Raw genomic sequence first — 25,898 nt, 5'->3', positions numbered from 1 at the left:
CTTCAATTTCATCTCTAAATTACAGAGCTAGGACTTTCTGATAGGCACAATTGCTGCTGCTCAGTTTACTACCTCCTGTCAGTCCCTGATCACTTCATGACTTTTATTCATCACAGCTTCAATTTATTCCTTGTACAGAGTGACCAGAGCCCGGGGGGGGGGTGGGGGGGTGGGTGGGGGGGTGGGAAGAGAAGATTGCTATGGTTAACTCTTTAGTTAAAGAAAAGAAGTACTTACATTTAAAACACATTCATCTAGCACAGGCCATAATAGTTAAATAAGTAGTACATAGAAGTTGATCAAGTTACTTTTCTCCCTGACACGTTATCCTGCAAACATTCATCTTCTATTTGGTCCTTTTACAAAACCTGCTTTCCTGTAAAACCATACAGAAATTCACCACGTTTCTGCTTACCTTCTACAATACAGACAGCTTACACAAGGTTATGCCTGTATCAATGTGTTTTTGTAATACATATTTATATGGGCTAAAGCCATTCCCTCTACCTCCATGAAACCCATCTCAGCATTTACACTATTTGAGCAGAAACTTTAGGAAAACCCATGAACAGGATGGCCCTGAAGTGCCCATAACAGCAGAGTTACTCCTGGGCAGCTACCCACCGTCTCATTCCCTTGTAACCAAGTGAAGAAAGATTTTTCAGACTGGTTCTGCACAAAAAGGATCATGCACAAACACTCAACTCTCTGAAAGACAGAGTGATTAAAGCTGTCTCTAAATCTTCATAGCAGACATGACTGAGCAACCTAATATAAGTCAACATTTTAAAAGATCATAGAATCATAGAATCTGTGGGTTGGAAGGGACCTTTAAAGATCATCTAGTCCAGCCACCCCCCAAGGGAGTCATGGCCTTTATTGCCTAATACATGTATATTTCTGGTCTGAATTTAACTCCCCTTAGCTTCTCATCTTCAGATCTCGTTAAGTATTACTCACTAAAGAACACAAGTGCCAGGCACAACTAAAGATTCAAGTTACGCATTAATGTAGCAATACTATGTAATAAGTACGACGTATACAAGAGTTCATCCATCTCAAGAATGACGCATACATACCGCCATGGTTACTGTGTGTAACACAGAAGCAAGCTTGCAAGTTTTTGCTAAATTGATTAAAATTTCTAGCATGCTCAGCTGCTCCTTCTGCACTAATAAAAACTCCAAATCAAATATCTTCCATTAATTTGGGCTAACAGCAGTGACGTAAAAGGAGCTGGCCCTTGTTATGAAGCTTCCTACAAAAGATGAGTCCTTTAATGAATATGTCACTCACAAGTCACAAAAATGACAATGCCAAGCAGACATCACCTGTGCAAACATCACAAGGAAAAGAAACAGAAAGAAAACCAAAATATAAACTTTACAACTCTACAAACACACTACAGAAATAAGCTGCAATACACTTGGCCACATTTCTTATTCTCAAGAAACAGACATTGTTTTCCTTTAAATTGATGATTAAAACCTCTGCTTTTTCACTATTACACGATCAGCAATTCTTCTGTTTCCTAGAAATACAAAGAATCTTACACTATCCACAACTTAAATGCAACCCACGACAGTAACAATGAAAAAATGCAATTCATCATGCAGAAAGCTTATGCCCCCAAATATATGAGAAGTTCAATGGATCAGGAAATCAGTGCCTGTACATGGTGGTTACAGTACTTACACTAGAGACTTTTCCTGTCAAAGTTGTTTCACTTTATCCAAGCTGTAAAACGGCTGCAAGCATTAGGCCCTGTAGGTATTTTAAGTAAAGCTGAGCAACCAATGAAAAAAAAAAACAACTAGTATTGAGAAACATGTTCTCATTACCACTACAAAGAGACAGAAACTTTAGCAGAAAGTGGCTTCCACATGTTTTTTAGAAGTCCTGACTGGGAGCCAGTCCTTTCACACATGCCTCTGCAACATTCACTCTCCAGAGCCAAAGACTTCAGTGTGAAAAATCCTACATGCATACAAGGCTGAAACAGGGAAATCCCCACAGGTATATACCTCTTTTTTTTTTTTTTAAATGGTGACAGGAGGTGGGAATGTACCTAATAATTTGAACCTTCTGCTACTCAGAAGTTGGAACAAGCCTGTTAATGTAAACTTCACTTGATTGGACTCAGTAGCAAACACTAGCCTCCATGAGGATGGAGCTGCTTTCAGCGGAATACTGAACAGCAGCTATTGCAAATGAGAAGGCAAGCAGTAGGATGTTACCCTACTTAAGTCCATCTTGGGTTGCTGGGGCATAAACTCCTTTCCTCCAGTCCCATGACATGGGAACTGCATTTCTTCAGTCTGAAATTAGTCTTTTATTGATGATGCCACAATCATTGGCATCAATTGGAGAGCGAGTTATCGTTGTCTCCTGTTGACTATTTTCTTTTGCCTTTGGAGGTTTACTGGGCCCTCATGTGCCTAAAGGTAGTTACTAAGATTTTCTCTTGCTTTTCTTTATGATAATTATCTATTGATTCAGTTTAACTGCTTATTATGGATTTCCCCGGGAAATGTATATAACTCTAGTTTTCCTGTAACAACACACAGAGCATTTACGTAAAGCCCTCCTGGCATGTATTTTTTCTCCTGCTGAACTGTTTTTGTTAGATGACTATTTCTATTACTTTTGAACTTCGAGACAAGTCTAGGGTTGATATTTTTCTCTGATCTTCTGACATTTAGCAGCATCAGAGTCTCCTTACTCCTCCCCTTAAGGAAAATATCAACACTTAAAGCCTTCTCCACAACACTGAGGTGGATAGAAGTCAGAAGAGAAATTGCCAGGAAAGTCACTACCAACTCTAGTTAGGAGAGCTAAAGATTTAAGATAGTGACTATAGGTCTTCTGCACTTGACACAATAGGGCAATAAGAAAAGCCCGTGAACAGTGTTTCCTTCAGAATGGATGATTTCTAAGCGCTCAGGAGTTTTGAACTAACTGCTTTTGGGCAATTTCTGAATTCTAATTCCTAATACAGGATTGAAGACTTTACAGACTAAAGGTCCTTATTCCCACTCAATTAATTTTGAAAAAGAGGGCCTCACAGAGACCTTCAATGTATCCAATGTTTAAGGCCTTATCAATAGAGAAAACTCTGCAGGTCCTCCCCTCCTGGATAAATCATATGGTCACTGAAAGACTGAATTCAGCCTGACTCAGAACAGTACCCAGAGCCCAAAACACAGGGCATTCAGCTGCTCCGAGTATTTAATTTCATGTATACATGAGGAGCTCAGAGCTGTCCTAGGAACAAGTACAAAAATATATACAAGTTAGGCAGGTATGTATATCCAGTTGCATTCAGAAATGGTGAAGTGTAAAGTTTTTCTAGACTGCAGACATAGGAAAGCTGTCTCACCCTTCTTAACAGAAATCTTACAGGCTGTGCACTTGCAGACATCAGTCAAGAGCATGCTTTCCTAATGAAGGATCCACCAAGTTAGAAAATAAGACATAAAAATGTGGGGCTGCGGGGACAGTGAAGAAACGGACTAAAATATCTACAACACTTCAGTTCTACAAGTAGTTTTACTCAGCCAACATATAACCCACCACATTTGCAAATATGCAACTTGGAATGGAAGCATCGCTGAAACAGTGGTTGGTGTGACAACCACCAGTATCAGACACCATTGAAATAGCCGTTTTTCCAGCCACGTACCACATAACCTGCAGCTCACCCACCCCACAAACAGGCCCTGTCAGATGTGCATATCCCATCACCACGCCTGCCTCAGTCTCCTTCTGCTTTGCTGGGTTTATATATATATAGATACACACACACAGAGTTTTTAATATGTATATTTATATATATGTAAAACAAAACACACACATTGAAACACTACACTTCTACCACACAACCACCTTCCTTCCCATCTCCTAGAACCTATTCACCTTATGAATAAACAAAAAGGGCTTACGAATTTCACCTTATGAATATTCACCTTATGAATAAAACAAAGGGCTGCTTTTTCATCTCTGTGTCCTCTTAAATTGAAACTACCGCTTCAAAATTTCAGTCTTCAAAACACTCATTCTCTTTGGGAACTGGGGAAGAAGCAACTTGCTCTCAGAAGCCCCCAGTCTTTGCACACAACTTCGGTGCTACCACTCAGTCTCACCAGGCTAATGAGGAGACACTTTGGGGACAGAGAGGCTACACTGAGTGCCGCTTCACCCTCTGCACAGCCAGCAGTTAAACTTTTCTCTAGACAGAGCTGTGAGGCTGTAGTTTACCAACTGCGGTTGGTGATACACTGGAAATCAAAGGGAATTTGAGGAGGGCAGAGCTCTGCAGTTGTGTTTAAGTATCATTAACACCTCATTAAAAGTAGGTGGGCAAGAAGAAGCTTGTTAACCTTAACCAAAACTTTCATCAAGATGGCATTGGTAGGATCCAAACTTAAAATAAAAATGCCTTTGGGCACGTGAAGGGTTTTATTCCTATAAGTATTCCTATAAGTACTGCCCTACACACACAGACATACACTAAAGAGACTAACAAAAATGGACATCTTTCTTTTGTAACACAACACCACCAAAATGAAATAGTAGCATTTCAAAAACATAATTAGGTGTTCCAAAAAGCACCCCTCTGGAGCCCTATAAAAACACTACAGGCATATAGATTTATGTTTCCTTCAGGAAACAGTTTACTCATTGTTTGTTTTTCTCCCCACCCCCTCCTTAAGTTCTGTTTAAGGACAATTTGTGTGTAATACAATTTCTTGTTCACCATTACTTCTGAAGCAAATCTAATCACAGACATTCATTTGTACCAGTTAAATTTCTGAACATGTACCCTTCTTGCATTCTTTAATAGTTACGTAAAATAGCACAAATAGCCATCTTAAATGCGCTTAAATGAGTGGGTATTTTTCTGTTGTCCTACACGGTGAGACATGCACTGTTTCTGCAATTCCACTCTACCATATATTTTTTTTGTCTGTCACCATGCAGTGGTTCATACAGGTTCAAATCCACATATGAGTACATCACAATATTCATATTTTGAAAGCTTTTTTTTTTTTTACTATACTATCTGCAGTGATGTAAATTACACTGAAAGTTAGCAAAATGAGGATAAACCCCTGCCTATTAGGTATATTGACAGAACTGGAATACAATTGACAGTAGGCAGTTGGTATTACCTATTACTTCCATCTAAACACAGAATAGTTACTGTGCTCAATCATCCCACAGGCAACATTCTAGAACACACAACGTAGGGATACATTGCAGTAAGCCCAGTTAGGACAAAGAAGTGATTCTCTAGATTGAAGGAAAGCACAGAAGAGGAATTGAGCAAATAAATACGGTTAGTTTTGTGTATGCACTATTATCTTGTGCTATTGCTCAATAGATTTGGAAGATAACATCAGATATTATACACCAAATATGTGCTATATCACTGAACAGCTATGTAGAGAAAGTTGATGTTAATTGGAAAGGTAAATTAATTGGTAAAATACACAACTAAAATGTTTTTGAGGGCAACTTCCTACAGGGATGAATAACAGGCACAGTAACAATGAATAGTTTGCGTCTGTTTACCTAAGCTGAATTCTACCATTAAGGTGGCATTGCCCTGTGTTGGGGATAATGCAGGATCTCTTCATCCCAACGGAACCTCCAGAGGCACTGACTCTCAGAAAGCTCACACAAGCTAGAAGAAATCAAAACTACACCCCGCCACACCTTCTTCGGAAAGCTTTGCTTTCTTTGCAAAGCAAATGGCATCTCTCTAGAAGCTCATCCAAGATTTTGCAAGTATGTAGACCTACCCATTGCTTGACAAAAGTGTTCTTGAAATGGTAAAAACTCAATTTAGATTACATTTGAATACATTTAACCTCAGAAAGAACACTAGCTATAAGATTAGAACATCTTCACTACCCAGACCTGCAACCCATCCTGTCATCCCCATATTTATGACTGTCATCTTTTCAGCTTCACTTGTTTTAAGGGGTTCCCAGTGCTTGCTCACAAGTGCCTGATTTCAGGTTGTGACCTGAATAATGCATCTCTAAAGCATACTTTTGTTATGATTTTACACTTACTTGAATTCTTACTAAAAACAGTATTTAAAAGGGCACCTTTTCTATTCCCATAGAGGAGTTGGCAGCAATTATTTTAGGTCCAGCTTGCCTTTAATACTAGCCTCATGTTTGAAAGAAGGACAAAGGTAACTTGCAAAAGGTTATTTCAATAACAAAAAAATAATTTCATGATTGCTCATTATACATATCATACTGCAGCATGGGGTCACACATAATACCAGCATGAGAGAGCCTGTAATAGCAATATGAGGGCACTGCTCAGGAGTTTAGCGTGTAGAGGAATAACTGCAATGAAAAAGGAGGAGGGGGGGAACCACAGAAAAAAGGCCACAATTAGGAATACCTTTTGAAATCACAGAATAAAGACGCAGAAAGTGGTATATTTAAGCACTTTTAAACATGTTTGAAACTTTTATAACCTGCACAACTCCCAGTTTTTAATGAGACACCACAGATGAAGAGGGGACAGAAATAATTTTAAATGAACAATCAAGGGAGTACTTGAAAATCAGGAACATTTCAGGGGATTTAGGGAAAAGCATTCAACAGAACTCTTGGCTACAGAGGTTGAAAATGGCTTTCACATATAGTAACAGTGTTGAAATAGCTGTAATTTTATCGGTATCTTTCATAAAAAAACCCATGCAGAGAAAGTGCTATTGATCTAATAGCTAAAATATATACATCTCACTAGAAATACGTGCACAATATTTGCATTAAACTCATTTAACATCATAAGAAAGTGCTACAATTAGTCGTAGCAATTATACAACAGATACTGCAATTTCAAGTTACAGTGAAATAACATACACCTATTTATCAGTTCAGCTTCAAATATTGTCCCACTTATTTGCTTCATAAAGACTATAGTTTCAATATTGTATGTGCCCGCATTTTTTGACAGTTATTTCATTTGAAATGTGCCTCGCCATCATTAGAATACAGCAGAGGCATGAAGTGCATAATCTACAATTCTTATAAGGCAAAGGGCATCTCAGAAAGAGATATTTCAATAGCAAATTGAGCTGGAAGAAAATGTGTCAGTTCAATTCACAAAAGTGAAGAGATTTCATTTTAACCTACTTATCTCAATGCTCCATGAGCAAGATTTAAGAATGGATGGGACATAATTTTACAGATATAACAATAAACCTACCAGGAAAAAAACTAGATTCTCAACGGCTAAGCATTCAAAACCAGCTCTCAGGACATTATTTATCAGGAAATTTTAGAAGATCTGGGCTCTTTGTAGTTGTGCCCCTACTGTAAATTACAACATCTTAAAGAAAACTTCACAGACCTCAGGATCTTGGAAATAGTTAGTATCAAATTTGAAAACTTTACCAGTAAAGCAAGCAGCAATTTCCAGTGGTGATATCCAGCATTGTTGATGGTACCACTCTCCTGTTTAAAATAAAAAAAGAAAGAAAAAAATCAAGTATGAGTGACAGCAAGCAAAAAGAATAATATTTTAACTTGAGTTAAAAGAAACACTATCCAACTTAAGCTCCTAAATAAGATTCCTCCTTTTGCATAAACAGCTCATCATGTAAGTTCCCTAAAGCACCAAAACCAGTCAACTAAGAAGCAAAATTCAGTAATATTTCAGAAAATAATCCTGTGATGAACTGATTTCTCCCATATCTATCATCTCTACACTGACCTGTAGATTTCACATGTTGCAGACTGGCTGCTAAAAGTCATCTCCCCAACTCTTTGTAGTTACCCCTCAGCCAGAAGAACAGATGCAGTTGTGACCAACAACTGCTGCAAAACAGGGTTCTTCTGTCTCTGACACTGCAAATCCACTTCAACTTGTTACAGAGATCTAATACATTTTGTCTATTGAATCAGTACCTTTGGAAATGAATGCCTAGATCTAAGCAGTTTGTTAGAAAGTTCTGTCTGCTTTTTAGCAGAAACAAATCCAGTATGATTTCAAAGCATAAAAGAAAATAGATCAGTAACAAATATGGTTTTTATCATATTGAAAACTGATTTACTATATGGGCTATTTAAACAGTCTGTATTTGTGTTGTATTTAAATTAGGTATTATTCCCATTCCCAGTATAGTAGAATGAAATATAACCCTTCGTGACTGCACAAAATGCATTCAAAACATGTAAGAAATATGGTTTGCAGCTGTGATGCTCATCTTGCATTTACTGCTCTGTGATTTTACTGTACATGCTTCTGTAGGCTATCAGTTGCCACTCTTCACTGACTGAATGAACTGTTTAGTTCACCGAATCTCTCGTTTGATCAGTTATAAGGCCTTGAAAGACATAAGCAGGACTACCCTGACATTAAACATAGGAAGGCAAGGAAAAAAAAAAAAAAAAATCACTACACTGCACTCACAGCTCTTCAGTACAATCAGGGGTGGTGGCGGATGAAAAGCTGCACGTAAGCCAGCAGTGTGCACTTGCAGCCCAGAAGGCCAACCATATCCTGGGCTGCACCAAAGGCAGCGTGGCCGGCAGGTCGAGGGATGCAATTCTGCCCCTCTGCTCTGCTCCGGTGAGACCCCAGCTGGAGCACTGCATCCAGCTCTGGAGCCCTCAGCACAGGAAAGACATGGACCTGTTGGTCCAGAGGAGGGACACAAAAATGATCAGGGGGATGGAACACCTCTCTGATGAGGACAGGCTGAGAAAGTTGAGGTTCTTTGGCCTGGAGAAGAGAAGGCTCTGGGGAGACCTTATTGTAGCCTTCCAGTACTTAAAGGGAGCCTACAAGAAAGGTGGGGACAGATTTTTTAGCAGGGCCAGGAGTGATACGACAGGATGTAACGGTTTGAAACTAAAAGAAGGTCGATTTAGACTAGAGGTGAGGAAGACGTTTTTCACAAAGAGGGTGGTGAAACACTGGCCCAGATTGCCCAGAGAGGTGGTAGATGCCTCATCCCTGGAAACATCCCAGGTCAGGTTGGACGGGGCTCTGAGCAACCTGATTTAGTTGAAGGTGTCCCTGCTCATGGCAGAGGGGTTGGACAGGATGGCCTTTAAAGGTCCCTTCCAACCCAAAGATTCTATGATATTCACCTACAGTCTCTCTCGGATAAATATGCACAATGTACTCTGAGCTATTCTGACATATCCTGTCTGAAAACTAATCTTTCCTGGAGTGATTTTACAGTATCTGATAATTAACTTCTCAGTGCTTAACCTTCATGCTGTCCTATCTTTCAGGTGTTATGCTTTCAAAAATGACATTAAACTTGGAGAACGGAGCATCAGTGACTACACAAACGCCACGCTGCTCCTCTTAGGCTGGCAAGCAGATACAGGCCTACATTTGGAAGCAATGGATTTTCTTGCTCCATGGTAGGTATAATTCTGCGATAGGAAATACTGTTAACACAGCCTGAAGAAAGTTTGGAAGGGTACTGAAACCTAAACCAGGGAAGACTTAGAAATACAGAATTTTCTCAACTGAAGACCTTAAAAAGTTTTTGCCTTGTTTTTGGTAGATAAGTAAAGATTGCACGAGCTATGGAAACAAAACTTTACAATGTGTGACCTAAGGTGGAAAGAGGTTCTCTGAAACTGATTGGAAAAAGGATATTAAGCAGGGATTAAAAGATATGAGATTTGAAGACGAGACAGAACAAAATATACAGAACACCACAACCGTAATCCTATCTCTGCCAGTATTATCATGTGGCCTTCACGAAGTTATTTAACCCCCACTTGGAGAAGCAGCTTTACTCTCTGTGGATTACATTTCTGGGTACCAATATAAGTTTTTAACTCAGCGTGAATTTGTGCAAAGTACACACAATGTATCTGGTATGTTGTTATACTGTCCCAGAGTTTCAACCAGTGTTATTTTGTGCACATTCTGACTGTTGGAACAATGCAAGAAAAAAGCAGTCCCAAAAGACTAAGATTTTAAATGCATATTTAGCACTACTAGATACACATACTATAAAAAACATCCCACAAGGATCAGCTTTTTTGAAATTCTAGTCACAGTTCACATTAAGCCAGCTTATTGTTTGCTATTTAATAAAGGAATTATTTGAACTCAGGAACTGTTTGTAAATTTAAATACTATTCCTTTACAGAAGCTTTTATAATTATTATTACAAGTGTTGGTCTTGACAAAGACTAAATTGCAGGTTTTTTTCCCCTCCTTCCGCTGGGAACAACGGAGAGTGCTACGGGAAAGGCGGACACAAGAGTTATTAGAAAAGCCTGCAACTGTGTCACTCCAGAATTGTTTTTATCTCTATTCTCCAAGCTGTGTCTTTTTAATGTAACATTAATTATATGCCTATACGATCATGACTGCATGACATGACATTTTCTTCCAAGAGAGAGACCACATAGCCCACTGAAGACACCTGTATAGCCTATCACTTGCTTATGAAAACCAGACTTTGTTTCCAATGCTGCCAGGTTAGTGAAAACAGGTACAGATTTAAGAAAAACAAATATTCATTCTCTTCACAGAAGAAGAAACACAAAATTTACCAAGTATCAGGAATACTGGAACAGATTTAGCTCCTTCTACAGCTTAAAAAAATAAATGTGATACAACCTCTGTAAAGATTTATAAGGGTCTTTCAAAACCAGTGGAAACCCATGACATAAATATTCATTTACGCAAAGTCTAGTAGACAAACTTTCCCCTCCCTATAACTATTAAAAGCTGAACAGGTTAATGCATTGCATCACGTGTTATGTGCATCTTTTTTTACTCTTTCAAGAACAAAAAGAAAAGCTGAAGGACAGATTCAAACAATTCCTGTGTAATTCACAAGCCTGGAAACATGAGCATGCATTGTCCATCCCTCATGAAGAACAGATTTCAACGCAACAATTCTGTAACATATTACAAGAAATATGATGAACTGAATTGCCTTTTATAAGCTATATCTTTATTTATGAATTTATGGATTCATATTTTATTACCTGAAAGTAAACCATAGCTCAGAAAGGTGACAGAAAAGAGAATAAGTCTAGGAGTAAAGGAAGAATCTGCAAAGGTGCTACTGGTTCATCAACACAGAATAAACTAGTAAATTATGTTACGTAAAAACAATCTCTGCAACTTCAGCTCACAACAAACTAAATACAGAATCCCAAGGGAGCCAGAGGGACCATCCTACTGAATTTGATATGAATCTTACGTTTTCCATGGTATTCTCTGAAGGGGAAACTGTTTTCAGTAACACTTACCATGTAACTTAGCATTTAGCAATAATGCCAGCTAATGGAAAACAGTGTAAAATATTTAAGCACACAGAAGTTAAAAACATTGTCTTTGTATTGAAAGCTTTTATATATTTTTACACCCATCCTTCATCAGAGAGGTGCAACACATGCATCAAATTACCATTAAAAAAGGAGTATGAAGTAAAAAACAGAACATACGACATGCTAGTATTTTGTTGTATCTAGTTGGGGTGGGGGCCGTATGTTTGCTTTTTTTAAGATCCAGTAATGGAATAACAAAGATACAAAGTTTAAATATAGCATCTTTGTTCAAAAATACTCACAACTGCTATCGTGATAACACAAAATGCAAATATGATGGCTGGCTGGCGGCAGGAGATGTAGTTTTCCCAAACCTGTAGTTTTCCCATAACTCGTTCAAATGTATGTTCTTAGTTCCACAGAGTTCACATAGGTAGCTCACCTCTTAAAATCAGAACAATAATATAATTTAATTATACTGTAAGTCTTATCATGAGGACAAGGTGCAACTTTATCTGGGGAGAAAAAAGCTTTTGAAAATGGTATTTAAGGTTCCTTGTGAAATACAGCCTTATTACGAAATCCTTTTTGTTCTCAAGATGTAGAACATTGTGCCAACTCAAATGTTCAGAATTATAGCCCACAATTCCATTCTGTTTGTAGTACAGACTTTCTGGCACATTCAATTTTTATTTTAATTATTTTATTCTGAGGAAGAGAGTGGTCAGATTTATTACCAAGGTGGACTCCAAAGGCAATATTATTACAGTTCTAACAGGTGAATAAACCAATACATTTCTTCAAACCATAAAGCAACTAACTGCACTCAGAGAAAATAGATTTGAAAAGCTGAAGCAGAAGAGTTCAGCGGGGAGTAACAGCCTCATTCTAAGAGCAAAAAGGCTGTATAATGTAGAAAGAAAACAGATTACTAGTTCTAAATGTCTGCTCAGGTTCTAGAACATACCAGTAACCTGAATTAGGTAAGATTATATTCTAGTCTTGATCCATCAAATAATTTTAGTACTCTTACCCTCAATTTTTTTAATCTTCATTTTCTCCCAGTAACATAGGAGTACAGCCTTAAATGGCTGGTCAAAAGGGTTGGTCAAAATTATAAGCGACAGCAAATATTCCTTGCTCAAGTTATTTAATAACTTGAGTGAAAAAGGAGGAGAAGGAGGATAAGCTGGTAAAAAAAAATCTATGTGGTTTTATGACATTCTTGTATGATTTAGTTGAAATAAGCGAAGATATCATCAGAAAAAACAGCGTGAGATCAATGTTTCATATGTTATGACATCTCAACATTTTATACATCACAAATTCAAAATACACTCTCAGAACCTCAAAAAAGGCAGATACAATGTAATTCTACACACAGAGCCACTTCTAGATTGGAATACAGCAGCAATTCAGCAGCACACATCAGGTTTTATGACAGGACATTAAAAATTACTGTTATTCATTTCAAATTGCTGTAGATAATTACAGAACTTAATTGCAGAGCTGGAAATACTCCAGATATGAAAGGTGCTAATACCTTTCATGTTACAGAAAGTGACGTGCTCTCTAATGATTCCAAGTATTATCCACAAGGCTTATCATACAGTACCTTCTAGCACTATGATACAGCACAAATTTATGGCCAGTTTGGAGAAAAGAGCAAGGCACCTTATAACAGTTATCATTACCAGCTAGATAATGAATTTACCTTAAGATGTTCCACTTAAGTGTATGGAACTTCTAAACACTTGTGTGGATAACGGAATTGCAGCCTGGACTATGTGGCTAGGTTACAATGCCGCTCTACCAAGAGAGGCATATATCAAGCAAATATAGCCTTAAACTGAGCAAGCAAAATGCCACTACAATAATGGAATTACATGCAACTTTTCTCATTTGTTTTTGGTTTGTTGTGGTTTGGTTTTTTAGTTGGTTATGGGGTTTTTGTTTGTTTGTTTTTTAATTAAATTAATCCCACAAATTTCCAAATCGCTCAGCATATTCATTAGACCCCATCAAAATATAGTATGAAACATAGTGTGAAAAGGACAGATATTGTAGATATTATAAAATATTAAGTCCAAGAATAAGATAATACCTCAGATTTGCTCTTTCAGTCCTAGCTGCACAACCCCAGCCAAGGTACTCAGCCTGGAAATATGCAACTTAAAATAGCCTTTATACCGCCTATCAGACAGGAAAACCATTTATGTCTATTTATCCTTTGGGGGGGGGGGGGGGGGGGGAGAAGAAAAAGAAAGAAAGAAACAAACAAAAAAATATTATAAGTACCAAAAGTCATGATTCTCCTGTGCTTCCTTCAAACTTGTCTCATAACTCTGAACCATATCATCCAAACAGTAACTTGCTGGTATCTTTCCCTAGTACAGTCTTTCTTTGGACACGTTCTTTGGAACTGTAATAGCAGTAAATGGCTACAAAGATATTCTGATGGTAAGAAAGCCACAACTGGTAAGAAAACCCAGAAAGAAACAACACACTAAAACCAAACAGTGACAGAAAAATACTTTCTGATTTCATGAGGTTTTGGAATTCAAACCAGTTGTTACATAAATAAGAAAAATTAAGCTTTATACTTAAAGGTAGTTAGTCTCCCACTGAGTTTTTCCAAGTAGCTATCAGATATATCAAATTTAAGCAAAGAAGTTTGCCTCCTTCAGCATTACTTTCAAACACCAAACAGAAGTTTGAGGCAGAACATTCTAACATTTAGAAGAACTGAAATGTAGACAGTACACAAAAATGCAAAAAATAATAGGTTGCAAACTCAAGCCCTTAAATTAGGAAACAACTGAGTTAATGAATATCCTGGCTCATTCAATGCAGAGAATGGCAGTTTGCTTAATGAGCAGCTCTTCAGCATTTTGGTTCATTGACGTTGAACCAAAATGACTCCTGCTTTATTTATTGCACACTATTTAAAACAGTATTCTGGCAGTAGTTAATTTTTCCACTTAATTTTTCTTTAGCACTTATCAGTATTCTGTCCCACAATTTCACGAGCATGGATTAGTATTGAATTCTCGTAATTTTCCCATGAGGTGAGGGTTTGGTATTTAATATGACACTATTCTTTGACTTCTCATCCCATTCATTATAACTTTTCAGGTAAGTTTTCAGAGAGAAAAGGCTTTCTAACTATCCAGCCAGGATTGATCATCAAAGGAGACATACTGTGAATAACGCACAGGTCTCAGTGAAAAAAAAAGTATGGGATTTTGTAATTAGAATAGTCCATGCTGCAGTCACACCAACACTCACCAGGGATGTTAGCAAGGCTGGAATTCTGACCGTAGCCTCACAGAGAAACCAAAGAACAATGGAAAACCATCACAGCAGGGAAGCTAGAACACCATTCAGAGAATTTCACAGATCTTTTACTTACACCATTTTTCTACTACCATCCATCTCAAAACTCATACTTATCTCCCAGTTCCAGTATGATCTCCATCTCATCCAATCCTTACTGCTTCCCATTCTATTGCTTATCCATATCAACAGCCCGATTCTGATCGCCATTGGATTTGTCATATGAGTCCTCAGCCTTCTTCCTAAACCTGTTTCCGTTCCCCTTTTCAGGGTTTTCTCCTTTCTTTCCTCCTCAGGCTCATTACCTGCCACCATTCTTGTACTATGTCTTTTTCCTTGTGGCTCTGATCACAATTTTCTCTTTTTAGCCTCTTTTTTAATGTCAGTATCCAGTCTTAACAGGAAAGACTGACAGCAGCAACTATAACTTTTTCTATTACGGAGCAGAAAAGCCACAGGTTATGCTGGTTAGAGTTTCCATAGTCTCCCCCACCGCACCAGAGGCTGAAAACTTTGTCTTTATCAAGATGGAATTATATTCTTATATACTAGTGAATTCATTTTGGAAATCACTGTGGAAACAATTGTATCAGAAATAGTGTGGCCAGCAGGACTAGGGAAAGGATCATCCCCCTGTACTCAGCACTGGTGAGGCTGAAATGTAGTTACACGCCAGTGATGTCAAAGTTCTCTCAGCAACTTTTAAGGAAAACAAACATGTTACTAGAACTTCACACCCCGATACATGTAATTTTTTTTATTAAAATCAATGAATGTTATGTATGTGGATCTAAGGGCAGATCTAAGCTCTTTATAGTTCAAAAAGCTGGTGTTAATCAAAGAGCATGCAAATAGATGCCAGAATTAGATGCAACATAAGCACTCTTTGCAGGAAGCACACATTTTAACAATATTAGTAACAGTTAGATTATGCCTTACTTCATTAGCGTTGCTCCAGATTATTTAACACTTCTCTGACCAACAACTCAGCCAATCTTCTGTTAGGATTCTTATACAGATGGTAAATCCACAGTACCCAGTCATACTGTTATGAACTCCATAATTTTTTTTTTTTTTTAATAGAAAGTGACTGGAACAAATCATGATTTTATTTTCTTTTGCTCTATCACCATACAATTGAAATACTGACTTATGCAAGACATCAGGTAGAGATGGAAGACCAATGTGAGGATTTCAGTTCTAAAACAGGGAAACTCATCTCTGACAAAGCAGGAAACAGTCTAGTCAGCAGAGTAACTCTTCAAACATCTATCTATAAAAATAGAATGATCAACTATATTTCCAATCCAACTATTAATAATGCTGTTAGAATGATTTTTGTTCCAAAAAGCCCGTTTTCACACTTTTTGAAATTTCAAATAGTGGTCTCATAATGTATTCTCTATTAAATGGCATAATGTTTTACTACTATGCATGCCTCTGCTTGATATGCAACTCATTTAGCATTGCATACAGATTTCTATGGAGTGGCTGAATTTACTGCTATGTTCTTTTTTTTACATTTTTTGAAAAACAATGTATGTTTCACATGCTTATTATTGATACTTAAGTCTGATTTATCTGATCAAATCAGCTTGAGGCTGGATGCGGACGGAGAAGAAAAAAAAAACAAACAAGAATCATGAGGTGCAACTGCAATTTCTCTATGCTGCTTAGACAAGGCCTCCCAGGACAACTCAAGCCCATGTATTGGATGATACACAGCATTCATATTCATACATCCAGTCACATCTTCCCTGTAAAGCTTCAAAAAAGAGAGACTGTTTTGAAAAAAGACGTTGTGTGTCCTGTCTGGCCAATAGAAATGGAATCATGTTGAACAGGTAGAACCATAGCTTTAAAAATAGAAGAAATAAAATGTACAATAAAATCTCATGTACACTTCTATCTACCACTTAAAACTCACTGAATAGTAACAGTGATCTCCAAAAGGCCAAAGTAGGAAAAAAAACAGCTCTGAGATTGAATCTGCTACTCCTTTATGTTGAAATAAATGGTCAATATCTTAGCTTCACTGACATGAGTAGAAAAGCTCCTACCGACCTATGCAGAGCATGGATTTTAACCAATGAGTCCAATAGTGCGTTAGGTCCCATTTGTCTTTAAGAACTTCACTGAAAGGATTATCAAAAACAATTAAAAGTAGCCTCACTACAAGCACGTTAAAGATGAAGCATGGATGTATCTGACATGTCTGCAAAGCTAGATAAAGCCTAGTGTTGTAGGAACTAAAACCAGCAGAAGTGAACAATAATATCACAGAGATAAGAGCATAATTTGAGTATCAACACTTTCAGGGAAGAAGCAATTTAAAAAAAAAAATACTTAATTGCCTATAAAACAGCTTTGTGAATCCTTACATCAGAGTTCTGAAAAAAAGAAAAAAAAAAGAGAAAAATAGCTTTTACTCTGCACAGACAAGAGCAGTTTAGATAGGAAACTAGCTATTAATAAAAATTAAAAAAAAATGTAAAAAAAAGTGTATTGACATTTTCTTAGCTATCTGAATACTGCTCTGGATAATATTTCAGAGAACTAACTCATGCTATGCTCTTTATCATAGAAAACACCAAGTTCTGAGAAACTAAAACATATCCCACTCCTTTTATCTGTCATTGTTTTTTGTTTAAATGACAACATGTCAGTTATTTATAGCAAAGTATATATTCTTTTCAGGGTGCTGCTTATTAAAGTATGCCTAGCTGAGTGCTGGCACAAAAAGGGGCTAAGAATTACATCAACTGAATTAAAGTTTGCAATTTATTCAAAACAATGTACTGTACAGCTTTCTCAGACTTGTCCCCTGCAAAATTAGTTGTGAGTTGCTTTCATATTTTGGTAACTTGGTTGTTTTGTTTTGGCTAGTTTGTTTTGTTGGGTTTGGGGCTTTTTTGTTCTTGGTGTTTTGTTTTGGTTGGTTGGGGGAGTTTGTGGGTTTTTAAAATAAATTAGTCACCTTCATCATCCTGAAAACAGTATCATGATCTCCTCACTACTTGAAAACATAACTTTTGTGTAAAACACATTATTGTGGGATTTCGTGTAAGAATCAAAATATTATTAATTGCCTCAATAGAATGTGCATTTACTTGCATGATCTCAGTGGAAACAGGCTGAACATTTAACAACTGAAGACAAAATTAAATTCTAACTTTCAACTGAGCCAACAAGCGTATCGTAACACATCGTAACTGTAAATAACATATCTTAGACAATCCATCACAAATATACTATCAGATTCAGCAAGCTGCAGTTAAGGTGATTTCTATAGACGACTGCATGCGTTCACTAAGAAATGCAGTGCAAGGTCACTGAATGCTGGCAACAATTTAGTAGAACATAAAAAATATTTACAGATTATGTGTTCTAAAAGGGAAAAGGATTTCATTATGCCATACTACCACACTTTTATAAATACTTCTATCACTTCAATTAGGACTATTTCTTTTCATGAGAGGTTATGCTCCAAGCCAGTGTTGCTACAGTAGCTAAATTTACCATAGAAAAGATTTCTACCTTAGTACTTAAAAGCACTTTTATACATTCAGAGTGCTAACTGGTTAAGAATGTAAGAACATTCCTACAAACTGCAGTTGCTTACTTAAGTACTCCTGTTTTTACTTGTTCTCTATGAGCATGCCCAAATGAAGATATTATAGATAACTAAAGGCTGCAACTATATCATTTACCTACACCAATTTATTCAAGGTTTCATCATCATGCTGCTTTGAAGCTGAAAATGAAAGAGTTTACATTTAATGAAGACCATCTGAAGTGTCCCCATTGCAGCTGCAGGCTCTGTAGAAATTGTCGTGCAGGAGGCAATATGCTGTATTGTAATGCAGATTTGCTTAAGAGTGCATCTGCAGCAACAAGATCATTTCCCATGGTCTTCACTGTATTTCTTCTATTATTCATAGAACACAATGTAAATGAAGCTATAAATTTTACCACATTCTAAATGTAGGATGAAGATAATGGAAATTGTGAATTATGAATGAATCACCGTTATTGTGATTCCTCAAGGACTCTGATGTAGATGATTACATGCATGCAAAGACACTGTAGCTAAACTTCTTTATATTGATCTTGAAAAATGATTCTAAGAATATTACAATATACAGAATTCATAGGTTTGTTTTTCATGACAATGCCAAATATAACTTACCATCAAAGGCAATTACATATCAATACTACCTAGGGGCAGGCAAGCATACTTGTATTTGGAATTGCTGAATTGGGGAGAGAAAGATAATAGCTTGCAAAAATGTGTTTCCCAGCTACCCACATGTGTTCTTTCACATTTAAATAAGCCACAGGCAAACTTTGTTGCATATTCTGTAGTGAGTACATTCAAATTCCAAGTAATAAGCAGCAAGATAGGGGCTTTTCTTCTTTTTTGTAGGATGGCTGAAAGAAAATAGTTTCTTTAAATGATAGAAGTACTCTTCTACAAATCGCACAATCAAAAAACCCTACAAGTATGAACCTGTCTTTGCCAGTTTTATCATGATAGCAAGAGACACTAATTATTATTCTTACCCATTAAGAATAATACTCGTAGTGATATGATCAAAGCCAGGAATGGTTCAGGTTTGATAGTGTTTAGAAATTAGTAAAATTATTCACTAAAATTGCTCTAGCTGTAATCACCATCAGCAAAACACTTATTAAACCTTGGGGCAAGTCTAAATCCCACAAGATATAGAGAATAGCAAATGTACATTAAAATGAATTGGATCCTGAAATGCTTACCCACCCTGAAAGCTCTGGAACTTTGTTCGTTTCCCATAACCACCTTTGCTGTTTGTAGCTACAGAGTAATTGACTGGCTCTGCCACTGCTTTAAGGGGACTTGTTGACTTGAATACTCATACAGGAAAAGGATGAGAAAGACATCTCTTCATTTATTATTGCATACACCTATGGTGTGTACCAATCATATCTGCACGGTTTTGTGCATTTTTGGGTCACAGATTTTAGTTGTCAGGCAATATAGGCATCTCACACATTCCTAGATTCATTAGTTGGGCATCACGAGCAGGGCCCCCAAGTCCCTGCCCATTTTTTCCACCTTAGAATCCATACCAAAAAAGTCAACTCTGAAGTAGTGAAAGAGCGATAATAATGAATTTACACATCCTCTTTATATTCAATGAAGTCTCTTTAAGTTTGTGCCAAGGCATATGGTGTCAACACAAAAAAAAGTCTTTGACATATTATTACTCACCTATAGGAAAAAAACCTAAGATATGAAATAATGAGGGCTCTTAACCTGAGTTCATTTCAAAGGACTGAAAAAAACCCAAACCAACCAACAAAACCACCATAAAACCAGAATAAACAACTAGCAGTACTCAATTACTCGATTATTTCTAACCAACCTGAAAATATTGTAATGGACAAGAGAGAAAAACTTGGTAGTGACCTAGTGAATAGACTCAGAATATGTTTTTGGCAAAAACATTCTGCATTTCCATACAGAACAGCATCTACCTATTGTAATTAGTTCTTTGAGGATACAAGCAGATTTTTATAATTTCTGTGATTCCTAACCTATATTGTTTGTTCATTAGAACACCATATTACTTGTGTGTTTATGCTCCTGTAGAAACTTTGTTCCACTTTAAACCAATACGATGTTCATTACCTTAGTACATTAAAAAAACCCAAACCTATGTTAACACACTTACGATAACACAAGTTACTACAAAAGTCTAAAAAAATTAAAACAAGCAGAATTTCAGGATGAGTTATTACAGGATTCCTGTTGTGGCATGAAAGACTTCAGTATGTAGCGTATGTTTGTTAGTATAGCACCATTAAACTGAAAAATAGAAGTGATTAAATAGATTTAAGAGCCTTATATATAACAACACAGAACCACAAGTTACTACTCTGCTGCAGGATCTCACTCAAAGATATCATAAAATGCACCCAGCCAGCTGTGATATTCAGAATCCACAGGCTTTCACTGTAATAGATTTATCTGCTTAAAAAAAAGCGCCACCCCCCCCCCCCAAGTTCAAGATTCATCAGCTCTAAACTGCCCTGTTCCCCTTGGTATGTAGAATTTGTAAAGCATGTCAGCTACAAATCTAAATCCATTCAAAATAATCCACATAGTTAGTGTTCATGACAAAGTACTATGCAAAAACTGCTCCACCACAAGGGCAATTTATGTATTATTCTCATTTCACAGGTGGCAAAACTGAGAGCTGAGTGAAGCTACTGATTCAAGATAACAACAAAACAATATCTTAAGTGACTAAGAAATCACAGGTTCTCGGGCTCCCAATATTATCGTCACTCTGATGTAGTCTTTTTAAAAAAAAAAAAACATATTAAGATGAGGATTCATTTTGCCTACTTTTGTATAAACAAGAATATCCTAAATACATGAGAGCAAACAATCATATAAACAAACATCACATTATAATGCATTATTCATAAGGTTTAAATATACATCTAATTTACTAAGAATTAATCAGTTAAAATGTATGAATCTTGCACAATTAATTATAAAACATGTAATATGAACTTGTAGAATTAAATATAAACCTAGGTTTTGATTGACCAGCTAACTTGATTATTAATGATTTCTGATATTTGGAGAGATAGATTTGTAATATAGACTTTGTTTGCATTTATTAAATTAATATTTGCGTAATTCATATTACTTCATGTTTGAAAGTTACATTTTTATTTATAGAGAAAGTCAGTTTCACTATTCTTGTGCACTGCAGTTTTGGAAATCCTCAGTAGTATTAAGTGTAATTATCTATTTTTGCTTCTCTTAAAAATACCTACTTTTGACCAGAGTTGCTCTACGATTGTAACAACCTGCAATATGCAACATGCAACTCCTCGTCCCCAGCTTCTGACAACGTTCTGTGAGGTCAGACATTAAGGCCTGATTCTCGATGTACTGGGACAGAAGAATATGCACACAGCATGAAGAGTTGGTATCATCAAATCCTCCCCAGAGAATTCAGAAGTCTGCTCACTCCTGTGGACATCTATCCAATTCTGCGAACCATTTGTAGGCCTTAGCTGCTGCTGTTGGCACACATGCATCTTCTACAAAGCCCTGCACTCAACTCCCTCCCTACTCTGATAGGTCTTCAGAGGGCATGGGTGAGGGTGCCACACCGTCTGTCAAGGCTAAGACACAGAAGTGAGTCATTAAGGAGGGTTGCGCTGCCAGCATCAACAAGCTCAGCACCGCAGCGCTGGCTTCACGTGAGCTTCGCTCTACTGGAAAGCCATGTCCTTTCCCAATAAATGTAGCCATTTTGGTAGCCCTTCTGTACAAGATTCCAACAACCCATATGGTTTGGAAGCCTAGTATACCAGAGAAAATTAAATGACGGCTTCTAAGCATCTTTAATACCATTTAATCGATCGAAAGGGAACTTCCTAAGTAGCAAAATAAAAGAAGCAGCAAGTCCTCATTATTTCCTCCCCATGGCATTGATTACAGTTATAGAGGAAATGACTACATAGAACATGGATTATGTATCACTGTATAAACTTGTCCTTTGATCTGGTATAGTTGTACATACATTAGCTTTCACAAGGAACACTTTTAAAAATGTTTGTTTACTTGCATGGGCTCTTCTGAAGTTAAACTAGGATGAACAGGCAATTAAAGTTCAAGAAGCATCAGATATAATTAAAAACATTGCCAAGTAGTTCTGTACGTGGTTAAGTGATTCTCACCATATGAACTTTACAACCGTTGTGCGGAATGAAGAGAGACTAGTTCTCTCTTCAAAAGAAACATTGGATTTCCTGTGTCTCTATCAAACAGTATTTTGTTATTCTAGAACTGACTGTCCTGATGGCACAGTTGCTTTTTGTTTCCATTCCCATCACTAGGTATGGCAGGATTTAGAGAAATGCTTAACCTTGTTTGAAAAAAGAATCTGACATTTTAATGAAGTCTAAGCTGTACTCATGTTACTCAAAAATCAGAATCCTAGCACCAAACAGTGAACTCAGTTTTCAGTCTGAAGTGACAGTCAACTCAACCACCAGATAGACCAAATCCTCAAATACAGACACTCTTCAGCTCTGGCAAAAATCTTGTTTTCCTCCCAGTTTTGCTACTCATGCTGTTCCATGCAACTGATCAATAGCAAGCTTCAACACATAAACCAGGTTTCAATTAAAGGCTCACGGGTGTACAGAAGTGTCTCCAGATTTAAACACAAACAAACAAAAAGTCAACCCACAGGCAAATACTCAGCCTGGTTCTTGGCAAGGAATGCAGAAACTTTTGGAATCTAGTCTCTTAAGAAAACAGAAGGTTAAATAAAATTCTTTAACTGTGTCAATTGCCGTCCACTCAGTCAGATAACATGTATTTGTTTTGTTTTGTTGGTTTGGGGTTTTTTTAAAGAAATCACATCATCAACAGATGTAAATATGAAGCTACTTGCTACCGCTCTTGGAAATTTTCCATCCAAGCTTCAATTTATCAAGACAGAAAAAAATTTCAAAGAATTAAACCAGGGATATTTATTTGAATCTGAAGTGCAATTGCCAAAAATCGTTCCTCGGATACCATCCAGATTGATGATTTTTTATATACCAGTTGTGTTTAAGTCAGATAAATTAAATGCCAAAAAATTAAATCCAATAGAGAGAGTTACACAGCCCTCATCAGTTAAGCAGTCACAACGACTTTACACACCGGGTAAAGTTCTAGACATCCAGTAATGATAATTTTTGGTTATTGCACCTACAAGAGTGCAGCTTCCAAAGGAGTCTGAAGCTACGATTTGATTATTCCATACTACAGAAAACTTAAATACCTCTCCTGGGGAAACCCTCCAGAAGATAATGCTCTCCAGAAGCCTATGTGTTAGGCATTACCCTCTCTAGTGGCTTAGGAGGAAGGCAAATGACAAAACCTCGACGATACGTCAAAGATCATGTGACACACTGATGACTACACTAGCAGCAGAGCATGGGAGTCCTGCCTCCCTCCTGCTTAAACACTACTTTCCATCTGTTGAACTTAAGAGAGTGAAATTAAAGAAGGTGGCACATGCCTCCAATGGTGCTTCAAAACTAGGCCTCTGCTCCAGCAGTAGTCTGTTTTATGAATGCAACTATGTATTTACAAATAACGAGTCACAAATGATGATTAAGAGCTTTGTTTTGCTGAGGCAGATGTCCATTTGCACCAAAATAAGTCTCTAAAGGAGATTTATTTTTACTAGAATTAAAAAGAAAAACAAACCCAAAACCACAAACCCAAACATGCAGTACTATCACAGGGCTGCTGTTACTAAGACTTCATTTTATAGTTCTCTCAAGTTTAAATTACAACACGTACTGCTGTAAAGATGCTGTTCTATTACTGCCATTTTCACAGTGTGTTCCTTTGTTTTACATTTTTCTCCATTTGTCCATAGAAATCCATTTTGCAAAACATATTGGCAGTCTTCTAAAGTGTGATTTATAGTACCATTTAAGCACTTATCACTTGCTATTCGTTCTTCCAGCTACATTATTCTTTTGGGCTACAAAATACTAAGTACCTCAGCAAAGCAAACTTTTTTTTATTATTTTTCAGACAAAATGCAATATTTTTACTGGCCTGTTTATTAATCATAAAGCAAAATAAATTTACTAACGATTTAGATGTCAAAATCTCTTGTTATTCATCAGCATTATGAAGCCTTAGGCCTTAATATTGGAAAAAAACCAACCCAAACAACCAGCCACTTCTGTAATTTTAAACATGAAAGTAGCCTCAGTTTTCTCTAAGGACTTACAGAACTGTAAACTAATTAGGCTCCCCACTCCCCCACCCCCCCGATAATGAGAAGTGATAGCTATTACTACATCAACTAGTACATCTAGAAAAAGCAGACAGGTTTTTGGAAACAACTCTTCCCTAGGTGCCAAAGCTCTGTATTCCAGAGAGCAGTTTTGCTTTTTCTACCTATACCAGATAGCCTGATTAATAATATTCTTTACCTTTTAAAGCCCTTCCTCATTTTTATGCATAGACCATAGCAGCTGAAAGAAGCCAACAATTACCTTTCTACAACATAAACAACCAGATTAATTCTCTAATGATGCTAACTAGCAAAGTGACAAGCAGACTGCACACCCCCAGCATAACAACCTCTCTAAAATACAAGCAGACAGTGCTTTGAAAATAATTATTACACATACTAAACTCTGCAGTCAATATTAAAAGGCTTGCAGAGTGCAGAACATAGGTTCTTCCCAGTACTTCCAAGCCTACTGCCATCTAGAAAAATAAGACACCAACTCAGCAAGATTCACTGTGCGTATTAAAAACTTTTCTTCTGTTCAATCACACAACATTATACAGAACCCTCTGCAAATACAGCCTATGACCTGCTCTGTGAAACACAGGACCTGAAGAGCAAACAGGTAAAAAGCAAGCGGAAGCTTCCCGATTAGGACCTGCACATTGGAATTAGAGATGGCATGAGGCTTCTGTTGGAATTAAGCTGGTTAATTCACATAATTGAGCATAATAGTCTGCCATCATTTCAGACAAACATTGATGACACATCAGAAGACAATTCCAACTGTACTGGCAAGAAAATCAGTTTGGCTTACGGGAAAAGAAACTACTTATGAAAAATGTGAGATTACAGATCTTTCTCTCTCTCCTTCTAACTTTTTTTTTTTTGATCTGTCATGCAGGTATTAAGTTCTATAAGCAAACACATTTCCAAAATTATTTGAGGTTGCTGAGTCACAACACACTAAACTAGTACATTCTTTAACAATTGTCTACTTAGAAACAAGGAAATGAATGGGTTAGGGACACCATCAATGATTAACTGTTAACATAAATGTTACACTAACCAAGCATAAGTAAATGTACATATCACAAAAAACAACTTCAAAGCTATAAAACAGAATTTTAAAAGCCTTTTTTTATAGCAAATAAAATACTACTTTTTATATAAGTAGCAAATCAAAATATGCGGATCAACAAGCACTAATAACGGTCACCAGCCCACACTGACTTTTTTAATAATTTAAAATTATTAAATTTAATAACTCTACAGGGTGTGTGGAGTGGGGGAGGCAGTTACTGAAACCTACTATCAAATAAGCACATGATCTGTTTTGTACCAGGAACCAACAGCCACTCAGTAAAATCAGTAGTCACTAACCCCTTTCTTCTGGGCATAGAATACAAGATGATCATGACAACTTTTAAATATCTTAAATTGCAATACCTTTTCATCAAAT

Source organism: Phaethon aethereus (genome assembly GCF_964289735.1).
Source record: "Phaethon aethereus genome assembly, chromosome: 13".
Classification (NCBI taxonomy): domain Eukaryota; kingdom Metazoa; phylum Chordata; class Aves; order Phaethontiformes; family Phaethontidae; genus Phaethon; species Phaethon aethereus.
The sequence above is the reverse complement of the archived record's forward strand: the minus strand, read 5'-3'. Positions refer to the sequence as shown.